The following is a 19,107-nucleotide window of genomic DNA, read 5'->3' as shown; positions in this document are numbered from 1 at the left end:
GGAAATCCAACAGACTGACTTAAGCTATCTTTTACTGTAAGATGTTTGACTATAGTCATAGATGAGAAAAGACTTCAGAATTGGGTTTTGAAATCCAGGTCAGCTGACTCCCTACTCTGAGCCCAGAAACTTGGACAGCTCTTACATTCAGGGGACAGGAATGGTAGGGTCAGGAAAGCCCGGAGATTCAGAAGAGCAGGAAGAACAAAGCAGGAACGTGGAGAGGATGAGGAGACTGCGCAAGGAGAGAAGCCAGACCCCAGGCCCTCCCAGAGGGCATCATACTTCAGGGTGGGGAGAGACAGGCTGCTGGGGCTGGAAGAACTCAGTGTGGAACGTTCTTGATAAATGTTGTGATTAAAGGTGAAAGACAGGACATCATCTCAAAGGCATGGGGGCTGTCTGTAAACCAAGGGGATAAAGCCAGGACAGAAAGAAAGAGCGAAAGCACAGGGCCAGTGTCTCCGAGCTCCTGACCAGAGTTCCTGACCAGGCACCAGAGCTTCCCTTAGCGCAAAGGGGGACCCTTCCTCACAGGGAGGGGAGGAGAGGAGGACATAAGAAACTCAGGCAGAAACAAAAGGAAAGGAAGTTCTTGTCACATGGTCTCAGTTTTCTCAGCAGTGCAGGAATGAGGGGAGCCAAGGAAGAGCTAAGACAACAGAGATCCTGAATCTGTACCCAGGGAAGTGAGAGAGAAGCCAGTAAGACACAACTGTGCCTTTCTCCAGGCAGGAAGGAGACTCACCGGCCAGGCTGAGAGGGCTAGACTCACCTTGCACTAACTGTTATGGCACCTGGAAACTTCACAACACTCAGCGCCCGGGAGCAGTAGCTGAGAAAGGGGATGGTGGGGAGGACACGGGGCTTCGGAGGGTGCCTCATAGAGCAGGAGGGATGAGGCAGTCCAGAGGGAGGGCTGATGGACTAAATCACGGCAAACTAGTTCCACTTCTCCCTACTTCTTTTAAATTAAACTGCACCAGACCAAAAGAAACAGGACAACAAATAATAATGGTTAATTTCTGCATTGGCACACAAAATAACACTCTAGCAGGTTTGCTGAACTAAGGAGTGCTACCCTCTACAAGATGGTTAGCCAACTATCTTGCCAAAGTCAGCGGGTCAAGCAGGAACTCCGCCACCCACGTGCACACCTTGGTTTTTAACTCTCCTAGAGTAGGAGCCACAAGGAGTTAGGCGCATGCAATAACACGAAAGGCCTGACAGCGGGCACTGGGAGCTGCCGTGTGGCCCAGCAGAGCAAAGTGGTTAGAGCACTTGCCTGGCATCTAGCCCTGCAAAGCCCGGCGCCAGCTCTGAACCTGGAAGACCTGGAGCAAGTGCCTAGGGTTTCTGTGCTCAGTGGAACATTCTCAGCAAACAGTAAGCAGTCAGTAGGCATCAGCTGTTATTAGTCTTTAGTTTCTGCCATATTCGATTTGTACACAGCAGTTGCAGAAGGGATTATCTCGCTCTAAGCAAGGCACTGGCAGATGCCTAGAAATGGACCTCCATTTAAGTGTTAGAAAATAGCAATCCAGCTACCTCTTTTGTAAGAGACATAAGACAATGTGGAGTTTAGATTTAGCCTCCAATTACTCAGGCTGTAGAAGATGGTACAGAAGAGAATCTCTTCTTAAGCACTTAATGAATCTACTGCAAAAAGAAAAAAATCTGTTTTCCCATCTGTACTTCCAGACACATATAATAAAGTGACATTTTCCAACATAGGTTTTTCTAGATCATTAGCTTTGTCAGTTAAGACTCTATGCTCAGCAAAATGACCATTATTTTTCCTATTTACCTTTTAATTTCTAAAAAAAACAAGTTGTTGCATTAACCTAGAGGTAATCTTAGATTATTAATCCCTAAAAAAACTTGATGTGGAAAACAATTCAAACCCCCCTCCCCTAAACACACACATTTTCACAACTTTCCAGACTGGAATAATAATCTAATTATTGGAATAATCCACCCCCCCATTCCACTTAGCCAAATCCTAAGACAAGGTTTAAGATTCCTTTGCCTTCAAATCTTCATATGACCTCCAGTGACCTCTAAATGTCTAACCCATGCAGTCTACAAAATATCACGCAGCACTCTGGTTTATGCCACATGAAATTGCTCCTGAGTTGCTTCATGGATTTCATTCATTCATTCACTCATTCAACAAATATTCAGAGCACCCACTGAGTGAAGTGGAAAACCAGGCAGCAAGACAGACCTGGCTTCTGCCCTCACAGATCTTCCCATCTGCTGGATGGTGGACACTGACAAACAGTCGCAAACAGGAAGGAACCAACAAAAGGGAACAGGTGCTGGGGTGTGCAGAGCAGGGAGAGCAGCAGAGCAGCTGAGGCCTGAATGTGGGGAGAGGGCAGAAGGGGACCCAGCAGAGAGTCCTTAGCTCTCCTGCAGGACCTGGCAAACAGAAGGTGCTGATAAACACGAACTGACTCCATATTCACCACTGCCACTTCCTATTTTCCCCAGAAGTCATAATCGTAGATTGGAAGAAAAGTAAGAGACTGACCATCTAGTAGTGATCACTGACCGATGTGTAGATTTCCTTTAAACTTTGCCCTTTATTTATTTTTTAAGGTGTCCTCTCCCAGGTGGGAGCATATTTAAATTCATACCAGAACGGCCCGCCAAGCTCAGAAAAGCAAGCTCCCAGGTTCAGTTCCTAGGTTCAGGATCATCCTAGCCTCCAAAGTGCCCAATTACACCTCGCTCGGCCAAGGAGGGCAGAGGCCTTGCCTTTCGTATTTACCTACTCCCCCCGTTTCTGCCTCCCCCACACTGCATGCCCCACATGCTGCAATCAGTAATTCAGGTGGAGACACAGGGAGAAGCAGGCGGTGATGTGAGGGTTTTACTTGGCAGGGAAGAGAGCGTGGGGGGCAACTGGGGAGCATCCGGAGCGCCTCCTGTCATGTTCCTATGACGAGTCTGCTAACTTTCCCAAGTGTGGTCATTTTGCAAATTAACCTTTTAGCTCGAAAAATAAAGCTGAGTACTTCCAATTATTCACAGAAACTTAATGGTGCACTTGATGCTGACAAGGAAAACATACCTTTGGATTACAAAACAGACAACTTCTCCATTTGACTGGAAGATGCCCACTGACTTTCAGTGAAAATAAGTTACCCCATCATAAGGATAACCAAAATAACCACATCTTTTAGCCTTTAACTGCTTAAAATATATGTCCATGTTTTAAAAAACAGGACATCATGAAATAAATGTAATATTTACTGTGCTACTCTTGTGAGTAAGTGTGAAAACTGTAGGATGAACTATATCTGCAAAAAAGTAGGAAAAGGAACAGGTGTTAAACTTTCAAGAAAGATTTTGCTTAATCTCAAAAAAGTTATCAAAGTAAAATAGCTATTATTTTATAGAAAATGATAAAGGAGGCCAAGGCACAAAGTGGTATAATTTTATCCTCGATGTACTAATGCACATTTCTGCAGCTTCAGAGCCACTTTAATCTCATCTTAAAGCTTCCTAGCAAAGCTTCGTCCATCAACTCCCCAAACCTGCACTGTGTGTCTGCTGTGTGCAAGGCACTGTGGGGGGACAATGAGCAAGATGAGTTCCCTGCTTTTAAGGAGCTAACGACTTTGGAGCAGGGAGCCCAGACAGGCAAACTGTGATGTGTCACACCAGGATACAGGACACGTGTTGGAATTCAGAAAAGAGGCTGCAGTCACTGTCGGGAAGAGGGGGATCTGGCAATGACTCACAGAGGAGGTGGCATGTGAGTTAAGTCTCTAAAGATGGGCAGGATTTTCCATGTGGGAAGGGAGACATCCCAGACAGAGAGTACCGGAAACGGCAGAGGCAGGGAAAGGAGGGCTTGTTAAGGGAAGCTGAGCAGCTGGGGTTTGCAGAATCAACAGGCACACAGAGGGATGAAAAGGTGAAATGCCAGTGCAGTCCCAACACATGAGGCCCTGCAGAGGGTGGCACAGTGCCCACAGCAGGAGCATTAGAGTATTAGCTATGGGGCCCCAAGCAGTGCTACCCATCTGGCCTGTTACTTCACATGTAAAATGAAGACAACGCCTACTACCAGAGATGGCTGGCACTTGAGAGGTGTCAGTAAGTTAGTATCCATCCAGGAACAAGGACTTCATAGACACTGAGCACCCCCTGTCTTCAGCATTTAGGAAAAGTAATCTGCCAACGGATGAATCAAAACAAGTGGTGGAGGGGTTGGGTGCAGTGGCTCACGCCTGTAATCCTAGCATTTTGGGAGGCCAAGGAGGGCAGATCACCTGAGGTCAGGAATTCAAGATCAGCCTGGGCAGCATGGCAAAACTCCATCACTACCAAAAAATACAAACATTAGCTAGTTGTGGTGGCACACACCTGTAGTCCCACCAACTCGGAAAGCTGAGGTGGGAGGATTGCTTGAGCCAAGGAGGTGAAGGTTGCAGTAAGCCGAGATCATGCCACTGCACTCAGCCTGGGCGACAGAATGAACTAAAAAAAAAAAAAGGCCGGGGCTCACGCTTGACCCACTGACACGATCAAGGAGACACGTGAACCGTCTACTAAAAACAAAAACCTGGAGAGACAGAAACGAAAACAGTGACTGAGAGGAACTGCAAGAAAAGAAAAAAAAAAAAAAAAAAAAAAAAAAAAAAAAAAAAAGAAAGAAAAACAAAACAAGTGATGGAGGAAGTGAGAAAATGTGGGGAGGGGGTAGGTGAAGTTTGAGAATCTGATAAGATCTATGGGCCTGATGTGGCAAGGAACTGAGGGTGGCCTCTAGCAACTGCCAGCAAGAAACCCAGGCACTGACAAACTGAAGCCTGCTGCCAATCACAGGAGTGGGCATGGAAGGCACCCTTCCCCAGTCACGCCTTCAGATGAGACCACACCCTAACTGCAGCTTTGAGAGAGACCCTGCAGCAGACAGCTCAACTAAGCCATGCTTCACTTTCTGACCCAGACAAACTATGAGATAATAAATGTGTGTTTTAAGCCTCTAAGAAGCAAAGAAAAACAAAATTTTAATTATGAACTTCTGGGTGTACTTCTCAAAAAAATTCACACAAACATATGACTATTAGTCAAGATGCGCTGGAATCTGCCATAATACAGTGTCTCCAGGAGTCATTTCTCACTCACTGCATGCCCCCTGGGTGCTGCCTGTGCCCCTGCTCCATGGGATCTCCACTCCAAGATCCAGGCACCCAGTAAATGTTAGTGCCTTTCTGCACTGAACTGTTCTGTTCACAGGAACCAAACATATTTGCAGGAAAAAAAGAAGATTTAAAAGGATGAAGAAGAAAGAAAGACACAAGGGAGGGGAAGTAAGTGACAGAACACAGACACAGGAGGTATCACACCACCAAGGGCACAGGCTGGACAAGAAAAGAAAAGTGAAGAAAAGGGGCACTGGTGAGACACAGGGGAAACTCTGAGATGGAATGGAAAGAAGCCAAGAAACCTAAACATAAACAGAGCACCCTGATTCTCTTAAACGGGAGGCAAGAGACTTTGCTTGGGGCGCGAGGCATTTGGTCTGTTTCATGATTGTCATTAATATGGTTACCATTTCTTGTCTCTTTTGTTTCCATTTACGTTCAGCATTCACTCAGTCATCTGATAACTAATATCCTATTTCAGTCCTAAATTTATGGCTTTTGGATATATCCCAGTTCTTTGAAACATGTGCTCTGTACTCCAAACAGACACTGGCTAGTTAAAACGTGAGGAAGAGGTGCCTCAACACCAGGAGTCTTGAACAGAAGCAAATCTAATATAGAAACCCATCTGAATCTTTTTAAGTCCCAAAGTTACTTATGAAAATCAAGTAATTTTAAGGCCTCCATAAGGCCTACCTTATATGCTTAAGAATTTATTTTGGTCTCCTCAATTCCACACACCTGTTTTCGTTCTTCGAAACAGATGAAAACTGTGAAGTATAGAGGAAATGGTAAGATATTCTGAAGTGGGTCCAAAGACAAGCAGTCACTATCCCCAGCCACTAAACGAGAGGGGAGGGGGAGTGACCCCAGCCTTGATGGCTCAAGATGGGCCTGACGGGCCCAGAGAGGGAAGCCCAGGAAACAGCGTTTTCCTTAAGTTTCCCAGGTGACTTATGCTCACTCGAGTTGAATCCAGGAACCAAGTTTAGCACTGGCTCCCACCGAGGAGGAAAAGAGTAAAGAAAGATCTCTGCTCTCTGAATAAAGCCCTCCCTGCCCTGGGTGCACAGATATGCACACACACATGCACAATGGGAGTGGAGTCTGGGAGAAGCTGAATTTCACACTGAGGTTTCTGGCCCATCCAGATCTGCCCACTTGAGGTTCTGGGTCACTGAAACCCTGTCAAACAGAATATGTGAAGCTTTAATTTTCTACCTGATGCTAGTTTATATTTTCTAGTATTTTCTATTCCATGTATATATGACTTAAAATTCAAAAATAATTTCATGTTTTTAAAATAGGGAAAAAAGTCAAAGGTTTCTGACACCAGCACCAAAGACTCCAGCTATATTAATTACTTGTTCCTCAGGGTATCTAATACACCTTTTGACCTGACCTGCAAATAACGAACATTTATTCAACAGACGTTTATCAAGTGCCAAACATTAGGCTAGGAACTGTAGCCAGGAAGGGAGTTTGCTCTCAGGCCTCTAGGCGCTCACGTGGTGCCACTGAGGAAATGAGGGAGAGGGAGCAGGTGATGCATCAGCGAGTGACTGAACTTGGCACTGCTGAGCCCAGGCGCCACCTTCTCCTCTCACAGCAGACCCTCCACGAGCACCATGCCCACCTGCCCACAAAGGGCTGGCAACCAGGACTAAATATTCCAGGACAAATCTCACCTGGGTCCAGCGGACTGGTCCGTATGTGCAGAAATGGGGCAGGTCCTAAATTTCACTCACTGAAATCAGCTCTAATCTAACAGTAACAATAAAAGTAACAATGAACACTGAGTGCCTACTGTGTGCCAGACACAATAAAATGTCCTAAGCATCTTCTATGTATTAACAAATGTAAACCACACAGAGGCCATCACTCCCGTTTTACAGATAAAAGGCCCAGAAAAGCCCTGCCCCAGGTCATCCAACCAGAAAGTACAGGCGATTCCAATCCTCTTCACCTAACCACCTCAAGAGCTGTCTCTGCACAAATATAACACATAATAGGGATTTTGTTAAATAGATATTTCCACCAAGTGGGTCCCTTACATTTTTGTGAATATTTATACTTCATGAAGTACTCTCATACTTCTCATCCAATCTTTCCAATACCAACCTAAGGCAGTGATTGGCAACCCCATTACCACATGGAGAAACTGTGGCCAAGTGACCTGCCACCCCTTTGGTGATTTACAGGCAGAGCTGTGACTCAAACGCAGGAGTTCTGATTCCAACTCTGGTACTCCCTCTAGTGCACACCATTCACACAAACGCAGAAAAGTACAAGAGGGAGCCAGCAGCGGCCTAAAATAGCAACATGCATTAGTAGGAATTTTTTTTTTTGAGACAGAGTTTTGCTCTTGTTGCCCAGGCTGGAGTGCAGTGGCACGATCTCAGCTCACTGCAACCTCCGCTTCCCGGGTTCAAGTGATTCTCCTGCCTCAGCTCCTGAGTAGCTGGGATTATAGGCGCATGCCACCACACCCAGCCAATTTTGTATTTTTAGTAGAGATGGGGTTTCTTCACATTGGCCAGGCTGGTCTTGAACTCCCGACCTCAGGTGATCTGCCCGCCTCGGCCTCCCAAAGTGCTGGGATTACAATAATAGGGATTTTAAAACAAGACCCTAGCGTCTAAACCTAGAGCAACTGATTCCCTTGCCAGGGTCATTCTCACACAGCAAAGCAACTGCCATCCCCACACACACACTGGATGACCACTCTACCACCACAAATTCTTATTACAAGTCAGTTTTAACTCAGGAATACTATGAATCTGCTCAACACGGTCATGAATACACAGAAGTTTTCCTAACACCACTTCTTCATCATGATCCATCTTGAATGACAGCTGTCATTCAAGAACACCTCTTCTGAAAGTACTGCTTCCCCTCCTCTAACTACCCTAAAATGCCACCACCTACTTTACTAAGATTCGTATATTTAAGTGGTCAGTTTTATGGGAGACCTGACAAGTAAAAATACACTGAACTACATGAAAAAAATTAAAGGACAAATTCCCTTCTATCTGGCAAATGTCCAGTTAGTTAATCATGCCACTGAGTGCAAAGAACCCGTTAAGAGTCCTGATAAAAATTAACAGCATGCTTTAGAGTCCATTTATTTTCTGAACTGAATATTTTGTGCAGGAAAAAATGTCAGTATTTCAGTCTTCATTACAATTCTAATCTGAAAGTTAAAAAGCAACAATGACAAAAACGCTAAATCAAGTTCTTAATAATTGAATCAAAGTGAGAAAAAAATCTCTAGTTTCTGCAAATGCCAAGCCATTTATATTCATACTTTTAAGTATTGCTTTTAAGCCACCAAAAAGCAAAACTTCAGTTCCATATGCTGGTCCACATAAAGCTCCCATAATTAATGTACTGAGCTTTGTTCTAAACAAAAGTCTAAGGGCACAGATGTGGAATGACTAAGATTTCTCTTAAATTCTTCTCATCACATCTACAAGGATTAAGAAGAGATGGATGCAGACGTAACAGTGACACACTAAGCAACAATGCTTCCAGTAGCAAACACACAAGAACACTCTCACCATCTCATGCTGAGAGGCTCCCAGCTTCAACCTGCTGACACTCTGGGCCAGACAGCTCTTTGCTGTGGGGCTGTCCTGTATCTTGCAGGGTGTTTATAGCACCCCAGGCCCAGGTGTGACAGCTAAAATGTCTCTATTCCCCCAAGGGATCAGTCATTCTTGGTGGAGAACCGGCGGGCTAAACAAGGAGTTCTTATAAAGGACACAAAAAGCACTATCTTTAAAAAATAAAACTGATAAATTAGACTTTGTTAAAATTAAGAACTTCCATTCATCAAATAATATCATTAAGAAAGTGACTAGGCAAACCACAAACTAGAAGATAATCACAAAATGCAGAAGAAAAAGCCAAGTTAAAGACAGGCAATGGCAGGGAGGGGAGATGGGGAGTTAATGCTTAACAGTCACAGAGTTTCTGTTTGGGGGGATTAAAAATTTTCTATGGTGGTGATGGTTACACAACATTGTGAATGCAATAAATGACACTAGTACACTTAAAAATGGTTAAAATGGCAAACTTCATGTTATGTGTGTTTTACAATTTTACAAATTAATAATGTAATATAATGTAATATACATCCTCAAAATACACACTGGATTTCAAACACTTATAAAAACAGTGTAAAATATATTAATAATTTTTATATTAATTACATGTTTAATGGATATTTCAGATATCTTGAGTTAAAAAATATATATTTCGAAAGTTCTTTTTTTTTTTTTTGAGATGGAGTCTCGCTCTGTTGCCCAGGCTGGAGTGCACTGGTGCGATCTCGGCTCACTGCAATCGCTGCCTCCCAGGTTTAAGCAATCCTCCTGCCTCAGCCTTCCAAGTAGCTGAGACTACAGGCACGTGCCACCACACCCGGCTGATTTTTTGTATTTTTAGTAGAGACAGGGTTTTACCGTGTTAGCCAGGATGGTCTTGATCTCCTGATCTCATGATCCGCCTGCCTCGGCCTCTGAAAGTGCCGGGATTACAGGTGTGAGCCGCCGCATCCGGCCTTAAAAATTCTTTAATGAGCGTAAGATTTGAACAGGCACTTCCCAAAAGAGGGTATTTAAGTAGCTAATAAGCGAATGAAAACAGCTCAGCACCATTGGCCATCAAGGAAAGTAAATCAAAATTACCATAAATACTACTACATGTCCATCAGAATATCCCAAAAAACCAAGTGCTAATGAGGGAGTGGAGCAACTAGGATGCTTGTGGACAGCTGGTGCGAGTGTAAATTGGTTTAACCACTTCAGAGAACAGTTTATCAACATCTACTGAAGCTAAATATACGACCACTCAATACCCCAATAATTCTTCTCCCAAGAGAATACTCAGAAGAAATGAATGTATACGTCCACAAGAAGATCAACACAAGATTACTTCTAGCAGCTTCACTTGTAATAGCCAAAAACTGGAAACCACCCAAATGTCCATCGACAGAAGAAACAGATAAAAAAACTGTGGTACATTCGTACAGTGAGAAACTATACAGAAATTTTCAAAAAGAATAAACTACAGCTACACACAGCAACATGGGTGAATTCCAGAGACTGAGCCAAAGAAGCCAGAGACCAAGGAGTCCCTACTGCATGCTCCCCCAATGCAAAAACCCCAAGGAGGCAAAGCACCCAAAGGCCTTAGAATGAGAAGAGTGCTTCCCCCTGACACGGGCGGGGCACTGACTGACGGGGAAAGGACAGTAGGGAGTTTTCTAGGTTGCTAGAAATGTTCCATGTCTTGATCTTGGTTGTGCTACTTGAGTATAAAAACTAACCTGGCTGGGTGTGGTGGCGCAAGCCTGTAATCCCAGCTACTTGGGAGGCTAAGGCAGGAGAACTGCTTGAACCCGGGAGGGAGAGGTTGCGATGAGCCAAGATCATGCCACTGCACTCCAGCCTGGGCAACAAGAGCAAAACTCCGTCTCAAAAAAAAAAAAAAAAAACCTACATTTAATATACATGTACTTCATTATGTACAAGTTAAATCTCAATTTTTAAAAAATTAAAAGTTGACAGAAAACTCCCCAAACTGGCTCATCTTTGCTATAGGAGGTTACTAACTGGCCCCAGCCTTTTAAAAAAATTATATTTTTATTCTATTAATACCGGCTATTTTAAATAATTAACAAAGTAGTCAAAGGCCTATTTGTTATTACTCTGATACCATTTACCACCAGGTACATATTTTTATCCTCTTCTGTTATTTGCCATGTATATTGCCATGTTTATTCATAGACTATGAATAAATCTTATTTTAAAAGTTTATAATGCTCAATGTTTGGAAGCTATCGTTAATTGTCTTTTAAGTATAGCTATATTTTTTTAGGTAGTAAACTCATAAATCATTTGACTCTTTCCTGCCTCTCAAGTTTTCTTGGCAATTTCTACCTAGAATTTTGGTAGTTAATCCTATGCTGACTGGTAAAATCCTTTGTTGTGATCAGCTGTTATTCAAGTGTTTTATTGACATTTAGCTTCTCCCCATGTGTCTTACTTCCCGATAGCTTGTGAACTAGGGATTCAAGAGAACGGAGCTGAAGTAGGTGCCTTTAACACCCACGAGTGCCCTGAATGTAACAGTTACTCAATAGTTCACAGAACTGGCAAGGACTAACCTGGGCCATCAACGTCTTTCACATCTAGTTCAAGAATCCCCTCTTCAGCACCCCTAAAGGCCCATGACAGGAAGCTCCATTTGTAAAACATGCACTTGTAAAAATCCTCTATATCTAGAAATATCTTTCCTTCCATTTCACACCTGGCTTCACACACCTGTAGGAGAAAGAAGGCAGGTTCCCCCCCGCCACCTTTTTTTTTTTCTAAGTATGGAAACTGAGGCTCAGATTGCTTGAGGGACTTGGCTATGGTCACAAAGTGAGTAACTGACAGAGAGAAGACAACTCCAGGGCTCCAATGTCTGGTCATCAGTCTTTCCACCTGTATTAGTCCATTCTCACACTGTGATAAAGAACTGTCCAAGATGGGGTAGTTTATAAAGCTAAGAGGTTTAACTGACTCACAGTTCAGCATGGTTGGGGAGACCTCAGGAAACTCACAATCATAGAGGAAGGGGAAGCAAGGCACCTTCTTCACAAGGCAGCAGGAAGGAGAAGTGCCAAACAAAGGGGGAAGAGCCCCTTATAAAACCATCAGATCTTGTAAGAACTCACTCACTATCACAAGAACAACATGGGGGAAATCACCTCCATGATTCACCTGCCTCCGCTTGATCTCTCCCTTGACACGTGGTGATCATGGGAATTTTGGAGATTACAATTCAAGATGAGATGGGTGGAAACACAAAGCCTAACCAGATCACCACCGTACTTCCGCCTTCCAAATGACTCCCGGGAAAGTTCATCGAACAGCTTGTGTCAAATAGTTTTCTAAATCAAGAACAGCCTGGTCTACATAGAGCTTTCCTTCTCAGTTTTCCATCATCCAGAAACAGGGTCTTCTGCATTCCTGACAGAAGTGTTAGGCAAGACAGGATCACGGACAGAGCCTAGACATGGCCACCAGCACCTCACTGCTGCCTGACACCATCCACTAGTACTCCCCAGACATGCTCAGACAGCAGTCTCTATTACAGCACGGGGATAAGTGTTATGCTGAGATTAAGCGGCCCTCCTTAAATTCAGAATAAAAGTAAGTGAGTTTGGCTTGGAATGGCCTTTTCTTAATGCAAATTTGCTTCGGTCCACTGTCATGTTCTTACGGTGCTTTTAATTCCTCTCGGCAGCCTCTCCAAGAAGGAAGTACCTACCCACACACCAGAAAAATCTAGCACTGTGCTGAAAAGTGTTGACCTTGCAAACAACATAGTCACTACTACTCGTGGCCCCACACAGGAGTTGTATTTTTTTATCCAGTAAGTGTTCCCTGGGTTCTCACTACATGCCGGCACCGGTTTAAGTCCTTCCCTTTTAGCAAGATTCCTGAGCACCTCCATCCACTGCTTAAAACATTTCCACAGCTTGTGCGGAAATGTAAATCAGCAGTAGGTGAGCAGGTCTCAATAAATGTTTATGGAATGAATGACCAGCTCCCATGGTTACAAGATGAAGTCAGCACAGTACAGTGGATAGAGAAGATAGTTCAGTTAGATATGAGATTAAGTACAGGGATTATCACCAGCTAGGTATGAACTGAGGTCCTGAAAGAGACAGGCCAGCAAATAGGCCTCAATTTCCTCACTGTCAAATGAGAACAGAAGTACCCAGACCTCGCAGGCATGCAGAGGATTCGGTGGAATTGTGTTAATGCGGATCCTGGCATTGAGTAAAGTGCTACCTCAAGAGTTCTGTTCCCTCCCTTCCAGCATGTCTACCTTGCCACCTCCCTGTGCACACCACACTCCAGTCCCACTGCGTGGCCATGCTGTGCCCTCTACCCTCCACCAGGGAAACTCCTACGTCCTCTTCAGGGGCCAGTGACCAGTCCCACCTCTGTGAAGTCTTCCCTACTCCCACTCTTTCTGCTGCTTTCCCTGCCTCTGGGCTACTCTGCCAACCCCTCAATGTGATTACATTATGTACTGCATTTGGTTTTCCACTAGACTGAATGCTCCTTGCAAATGGAAACTACACCAGCACCTCTCTGCAATCCCAGCACCTAACGATGTTCTTCACACGTCAGTGGTGCTTGATTACAGGTAACTGCCAAAAAAGAAACGGCACTAGATCAGTGAGACTTGTGTGTGACTGTGTGACTGTGTGACATGATGCGAGTGCATGCCTGTATGTGTATATGTGTGTGTGTGTGTGACACATAGAAAGATTGATTCATCTCAATAAATCTCTTTCAGTTTTGAAATACCATTTCAAAAGCCTCAATGTAACTTGGCTCAACGCTTCAGTAACTCCAAGAAACTCCATTTCACATCTACATTAACTGAAATTCTTCCTTTGTCACTACATCACCTACATTCACTTGATGCAGTATCTGCATTTATATATCAGTTAACTGTACATAAGCAGTCCCTCAGGTCAGTCTACATGCCCATTAATGAGAAGCCAACCTCCTTCTGGTTCCAGAAACCACAGCCACTAATTCACTTTAAAGACCACACAAGAACAAGGACTTCAAAGCCGATGGCAGCATTTCTGTTGTAAACTCTATCAAATAAAAACTGGCTTATTAATTTTAAATGATTTCAGAGCATTTAAGGAAAAAACATGAGACTGACACAAAGGTTCTGAAACTCATTAGAGCTGGTCTTGAAATCACTGATATATTTAAACTGAAATCTGCTCTTTCTGACAGCTTTTCGTTCAGACATGCTACTATGTGTGTGTCACTACGGTTAAGGTTGGGTGAGCACTTCCATTAAAACCTTCACTTTCACAAGCTTATAATTTAAGAATACAAATTTGCTCCAGGCTTGACTTTTGCATACAAAAGATTTCAAATATATATTCCAAAGAATAAAATAAACCTGTCTGAACTGAAAGCTCGGATGCAAAGCATAGTAGATTATCTGTGGTGTGTCTCTGGTTTAGATAAGTTAGAATAAGCTAGGAATTTAGCATTGAAGATTTCCTTTCTAAGACCATAAAGCTTCAAAACAGAGAAAGGTTAGTAATGTCATGTTATGAGCAAGGTAAACTTAAAACCAATTTATTCCAGAATCCTCAAGATCATCCTTATCTCCCAAACTCTTCACATCCAGTTTGTCACCAGATCCTGTCAATTCTACCTGTAAGTACTTCTCAGATTCACCAGGCTAAGTAGTCTTATGGCCTCCAAACTGTCCACCTCCCTGCCACTGGGGTTGTCATTAAGCAAGCAACCAAACCAGTGCCAGTCTGACCATGTGTCCCCTGCAGGATAAGATCCCAACTACCTGGCAAGGCTTGCTGGAGGCTCTTCAGGACCTAGTCCTCTCCCTCTCACCGTGAACAAGCCTTTCTGTTTCATCTTGTTGCCTTTTACATCCAATACAGGGACTTTGCTTTCCAACATCATAGGAAGGTGCTCACATCCAGCTTCAGGTTAATTACATTAGAAGAATGATTGTACTTAAAAAAACATATTTATATTCATTATAGCTCAGCTATATTCACAAGTCTGTCAGAGAGGGTAGATTGTAAATATGGAAACTGAGGCTCAGGGCATCCAAGCTTCAGCAGGTATCACACAAAGAGAACTGCTAAAGCAGCAGCCACTTGATCCCAACTTTGGCCGGAGCCACAGGCGCTACAGGCACCCCTGGGAGATTCAGGCGACAGACTCATGGGAGCAGCTCCTGCTGGAAATCCACAACAGGCTTCTCAGCTCCAGGGCTGTGCCCTCTGAGAGGCAAAGGCTGCTCTTCTCAAGCTCTTCCATACATGCCCTTTTCACCCCCAACTCCAGACTGCTGCTGACCTATTTCCTCCAGCCAGACAACTTTGCCTTTCAAGCCCCACTCAGGTATCACCTGACTGCCCCAAGCTTCACAGAGATCAGACAGCAGAGCACTGCCTCAGTTTACCACTTTTGCTCATCAACATTTCCTGTTTGTTTTCCTTCTATTTCCAATGATAAACTTCTAGAAGGCAAGGACCTCATGTTGATTTTATATCTCCTTATAGCACCTATGACTGAACCACAGGAGAAGCATTCAGCAAAACTCATTACATATATATTCTGAAATACATATATTTATATATAAATATATAAAACATATTTATGTATTAAAAATATAAACACTTATATTATATATAATATATAAATATGTAAGTATATATATTTATATATTTATATGTATTTATATTTTTTATACATATATGTATTTATCTGTATAAATATTTATTTTTTGAGACAGGGTCTGGCTTTGTCACCCAGGCTAGAGTATGGTGGCACAATCTTGGCTCACTGCAACCATCACCTCCTGGGCTCAAACCATCCTCTCACCTCAGTCTGCTAAGTAGCTCTACAGGCACACGTCACCATGCTCAGGTAATCTTTTTGTTTTTTTTTTTTTTTTTAGAGACAGGGTTTCACCATGTTGGGGTTTCACCATGTTACCCAGGCTGGTCTTGAACTCCTGGGCTAAAGTGATCTCCCTGCCCTGGCCTCCCAAAGTGCTGGGATTATAGGCATGAACCACCAGGCCCAGCAGAAAATATTTTCAATAAGTAGTAATTTGACTTCTTTTTAAAAGAATATGAATGTTACTATGTTTTTCCCAATGAGACGGAATGTAAATAAAAATAAACACAGTATCCATGCTATGTTTTCTATTACTAATTTTTAGAACTCACTTTTTCCTTTAAGCTGAAAGAATAAAGTTGATTTGCAAAATGACAAAATTACTCAAATCATTAACACGTGACCAAGCTCAGGGACTAAACAACACAGGTGGGCCTAAAAGTAGCAGCTCTCCAAAACCATAATTCAGGCTCGAACTGTCGATAATCGCATTTCACTACACGTGCGAAGTGGAAATACCCAGTAATTTCCAGTAGAGCCAGTAGGGGAGAGGGTCAGGAGCAATATACACAGCCTCCGGTGTCTACACCATGCGCAGGGGAGGGCGATTCACTGGAACAGCTCAGAGAATGAATCTAAGTCTCACTGAGGTCAGTGAGCCCTGGCTGGAGGACTCAGGGGTGGAACGTAGCAATGGAAGCTTGTGCGTTTAAAGCAGAGCCAGTAAGAAGGTGCAGAAAGAGGGCATAGGGTGCATCTGAAGAGAGCTCTCAGAATCTGGAGGGGGTAAGAGGCCTTGTAGGGAACAATGGGTGAGAAAAAAAAGAACAAAAGGGGCTTGACAGTGATGTGGGAGTATATTTCACATCACCCCATCTTTTGGAGAATACAGAAAGCACTTAAAAAAAAAAAAAAAAAACAGAGAAAAATACAACAGCCCAAGAGAACACAGGCCAGTTATCTGGAGAGCTGCTCGATTAAATCTAATAAAAGCTAAGGATCTGATAAATTCCTCCCTCACTGTGAATTCATCTCTCAGAAGACAAAGAAAGGACAGGAACGCTGATGCTCAGGGCCAATGAGGCCTGTGAGCAGAGTGACAGTATGCTGTCACACCCTCGGCAATCCTCACCTAAGCTGTTGCAGACTCCTCTCAGGTTTAGCATTCATCCCAGTAGGGGTAAACCCGTCACAGAGGGACAAAAGTATCTAAGAGGGACCTTTGTACAAACTGGGAAAAGTTGTCTGTCTGTGAGGGCCCCAGCCCAGTGGGGACCCAGCGTGGGGTGTGGCGGATGGGCTGGACCTCACTCCTTTTATATCTCCTTATAGCACTTATGACTGAACCACAGGACCTAATCAAGTGCTTCTGTATGCACAGAGGGCTCACAGCCCTCAGACAGCCTGGCCACACGTGACTTACACGTGGAGAACAAGGCAATCAGTTCCCCATTCAACCAGTGCTGCTTGAGCCCTTCTGTGTGACAGGCACTAGGCCAGGCAGCAGTGCCACAGTGGTGCCCAAGGAGAGAAAGGCCCCACTCGTAAAGCTCAAACTCCAGGGAAGGGGACAGATGACAAACACAAAAGCAATCACAGGCAGCGACACATCTGCAAGAGGACAAAACAGCACGCTAGCACAGACGTCAGGGGGTCTTCACGGTCAGAAGAGACTCTATGCCGAGGCTAGAAGAACCCAGGGAAGCCTGCGGCAGGCAGGAAGGGGGTCCACAGCAAAGTCCTGAGGAGAAGAGGCTGGCGAGTCCTGGGCCCTCATCACCGCCAGAGGGAGTGGACTGCAGTGAGGGAGGAAGAGGCCCCTGATGAGGCCGCAGCAGGGGCAGGGCCATCTGGGCAGCCGAGCCCTCTGTTTGTTCTAAGTGTAAGGAAAGGTCAGTGGGGAGACATGGACTACTATTTATATTCCAAAAAGAGCCCCTTGGTGGAGCTACATTGAGGAGGTCAAGAGCACAGGGACCCTTTGGAAGAAAGAAGAGTGGCCAGGACCGGGTGATGGAGTTGTGGCTAAGGAAAATGTATCTAAAGTGAGAGAAATCATGGTAAGAAAGCCCCCAGGCATTTTAAACAGTCCCAATCTCTCCACACCAAAACTCATGACCTCTGGTGCGCAGACGCCCACGGCATGAATTCTGACTATGAAGCGGCCGTGGAGGACACAGCACACTGACTGAGCACACCAGCTCTGCATCAGATCTGAATCAGCCCCAACCTAGCCACTTCCTGGCTGTCAAACTTCGGGGAGTCTCAGTTCCTCAGTAAAATAAAAGTAATCATACCTTCTCATTGGGTTATTAAAAGAATGAAATTAAATACACAGTTTCTGGCTGAGTTTTATCAAATGTTAGTTGTTTGCTGTTTTGGCTACTGAGTGTTTTATTCATTCGAAAGACAATTACAGAGCACCATCTCTGTGTTGGGCACATTCTAGATGAGAATAAAGCAAAGTCCTTGTCCTCAGTGGGCTTATATTCAAGTTGGGAAGACAGACAGACAAATGAAGGAATATTCAAGTGGCCCTCAAATCACACGGGTGTGAACTGAGTGGGTCCACTTATACATAGATTTTCTTCCAGATCTGCCACTCCTGAGACAGCAAGACCCACCCTTCTCCTCCTTCTCCTCTTACTCAATGTGACAATGACAAAGATGAAGACCTTGATGATAACCCACTCCCACTAATGAACAGGAAATGTATTTTCTCTTCCTTATGATTTTCTTAATAATGTTTTCTTTTCTCCAGCTTACTTTATTGTAATACAGTATATAATACATTTAGCAGACAACATATGTGTTAATCAACTGTTTGCGTTACTGGTAAGGCCTCTGGTCAACAGTACTTATTAGTAGCTAAGTTTTGGGGAGTTAGAAGTTACATAGATTTCAACTGCATGGGGTGGGGTCAGCATCACTGCCCCATGCTGTTCAAGAGTCAAATGTACGTGCTGACAGGTACTGACTGCCAGGTAAGAGGGGAGCGAATACCCAGGCACATCTCTAAGACACTGGAACAGCGGCCCAAAGAACACCCACCAACCACACACCCTGACATGGACAGGGGCACTGATGTTGTGGCACAGACCCCATTTGCCTTGGCCAAGCCGCCCCTTTGAGTCTCATTTTCTTATCTTCTGATAGGGAGAGTTACACACCTATATTACAAGGTTATTGTGATGGCGAGCTGTGAAGCTGGACATGAACACATTTTATAAGGATCTAAACAAATGTGGGTTTTTACATCATGATCATTTTCTCCAAATGCCACTTTTCCCTTTAAAAACAAAAATAAAACCTCCTCAAATTTCTCCATAAAGCAATCTTCCTTCTCTGAACTCCCTTTTTTTTTTTTTTTTTTGAGACGGAGTGTCACTCTGTCGCCCAGGCTGGAGTGCAGTGGCGCGATCTCAGTTCAAACCTCCGCCTCCCGGGTTCAAGCAATTCTCCTGCCTCAA

General features: G+C 44.0%; 1 protein-coding gene across 5 annotated transcripts in view; it reads right to left on the bottom strand.

Annotated features, from left to right (window-relative positions):
• SETD3 (SET domain containing 3, actin histidine methyltransferase) overlaps positions 1-19,107 on the bottom strand; it is an 85,264-nt gene that overhangs the window by 28,284 nt on the left and 37,873 nt on the right. The gene's annotated exons all lie outside the window — the stretch shown is intronic.

This window comes from Nomascus leucogenys, chromosome 22a, assembly GCF_006542625.1.
Source record: "Nomascus leucogenys isolate Asia chromosome 22a, Asia_NLE_v1, whole genome shotgun sequence".
NCBI lineage: Eukaryota > Metazoa > Chordata > Mammalia > Primates > Hylobatidae > Nomascus > Nomascus leucogenys.
Note: the sequence above shows the minus strand (reverse complement) of the source record. Positions and strands in the feature narration are given on the sequence as shown.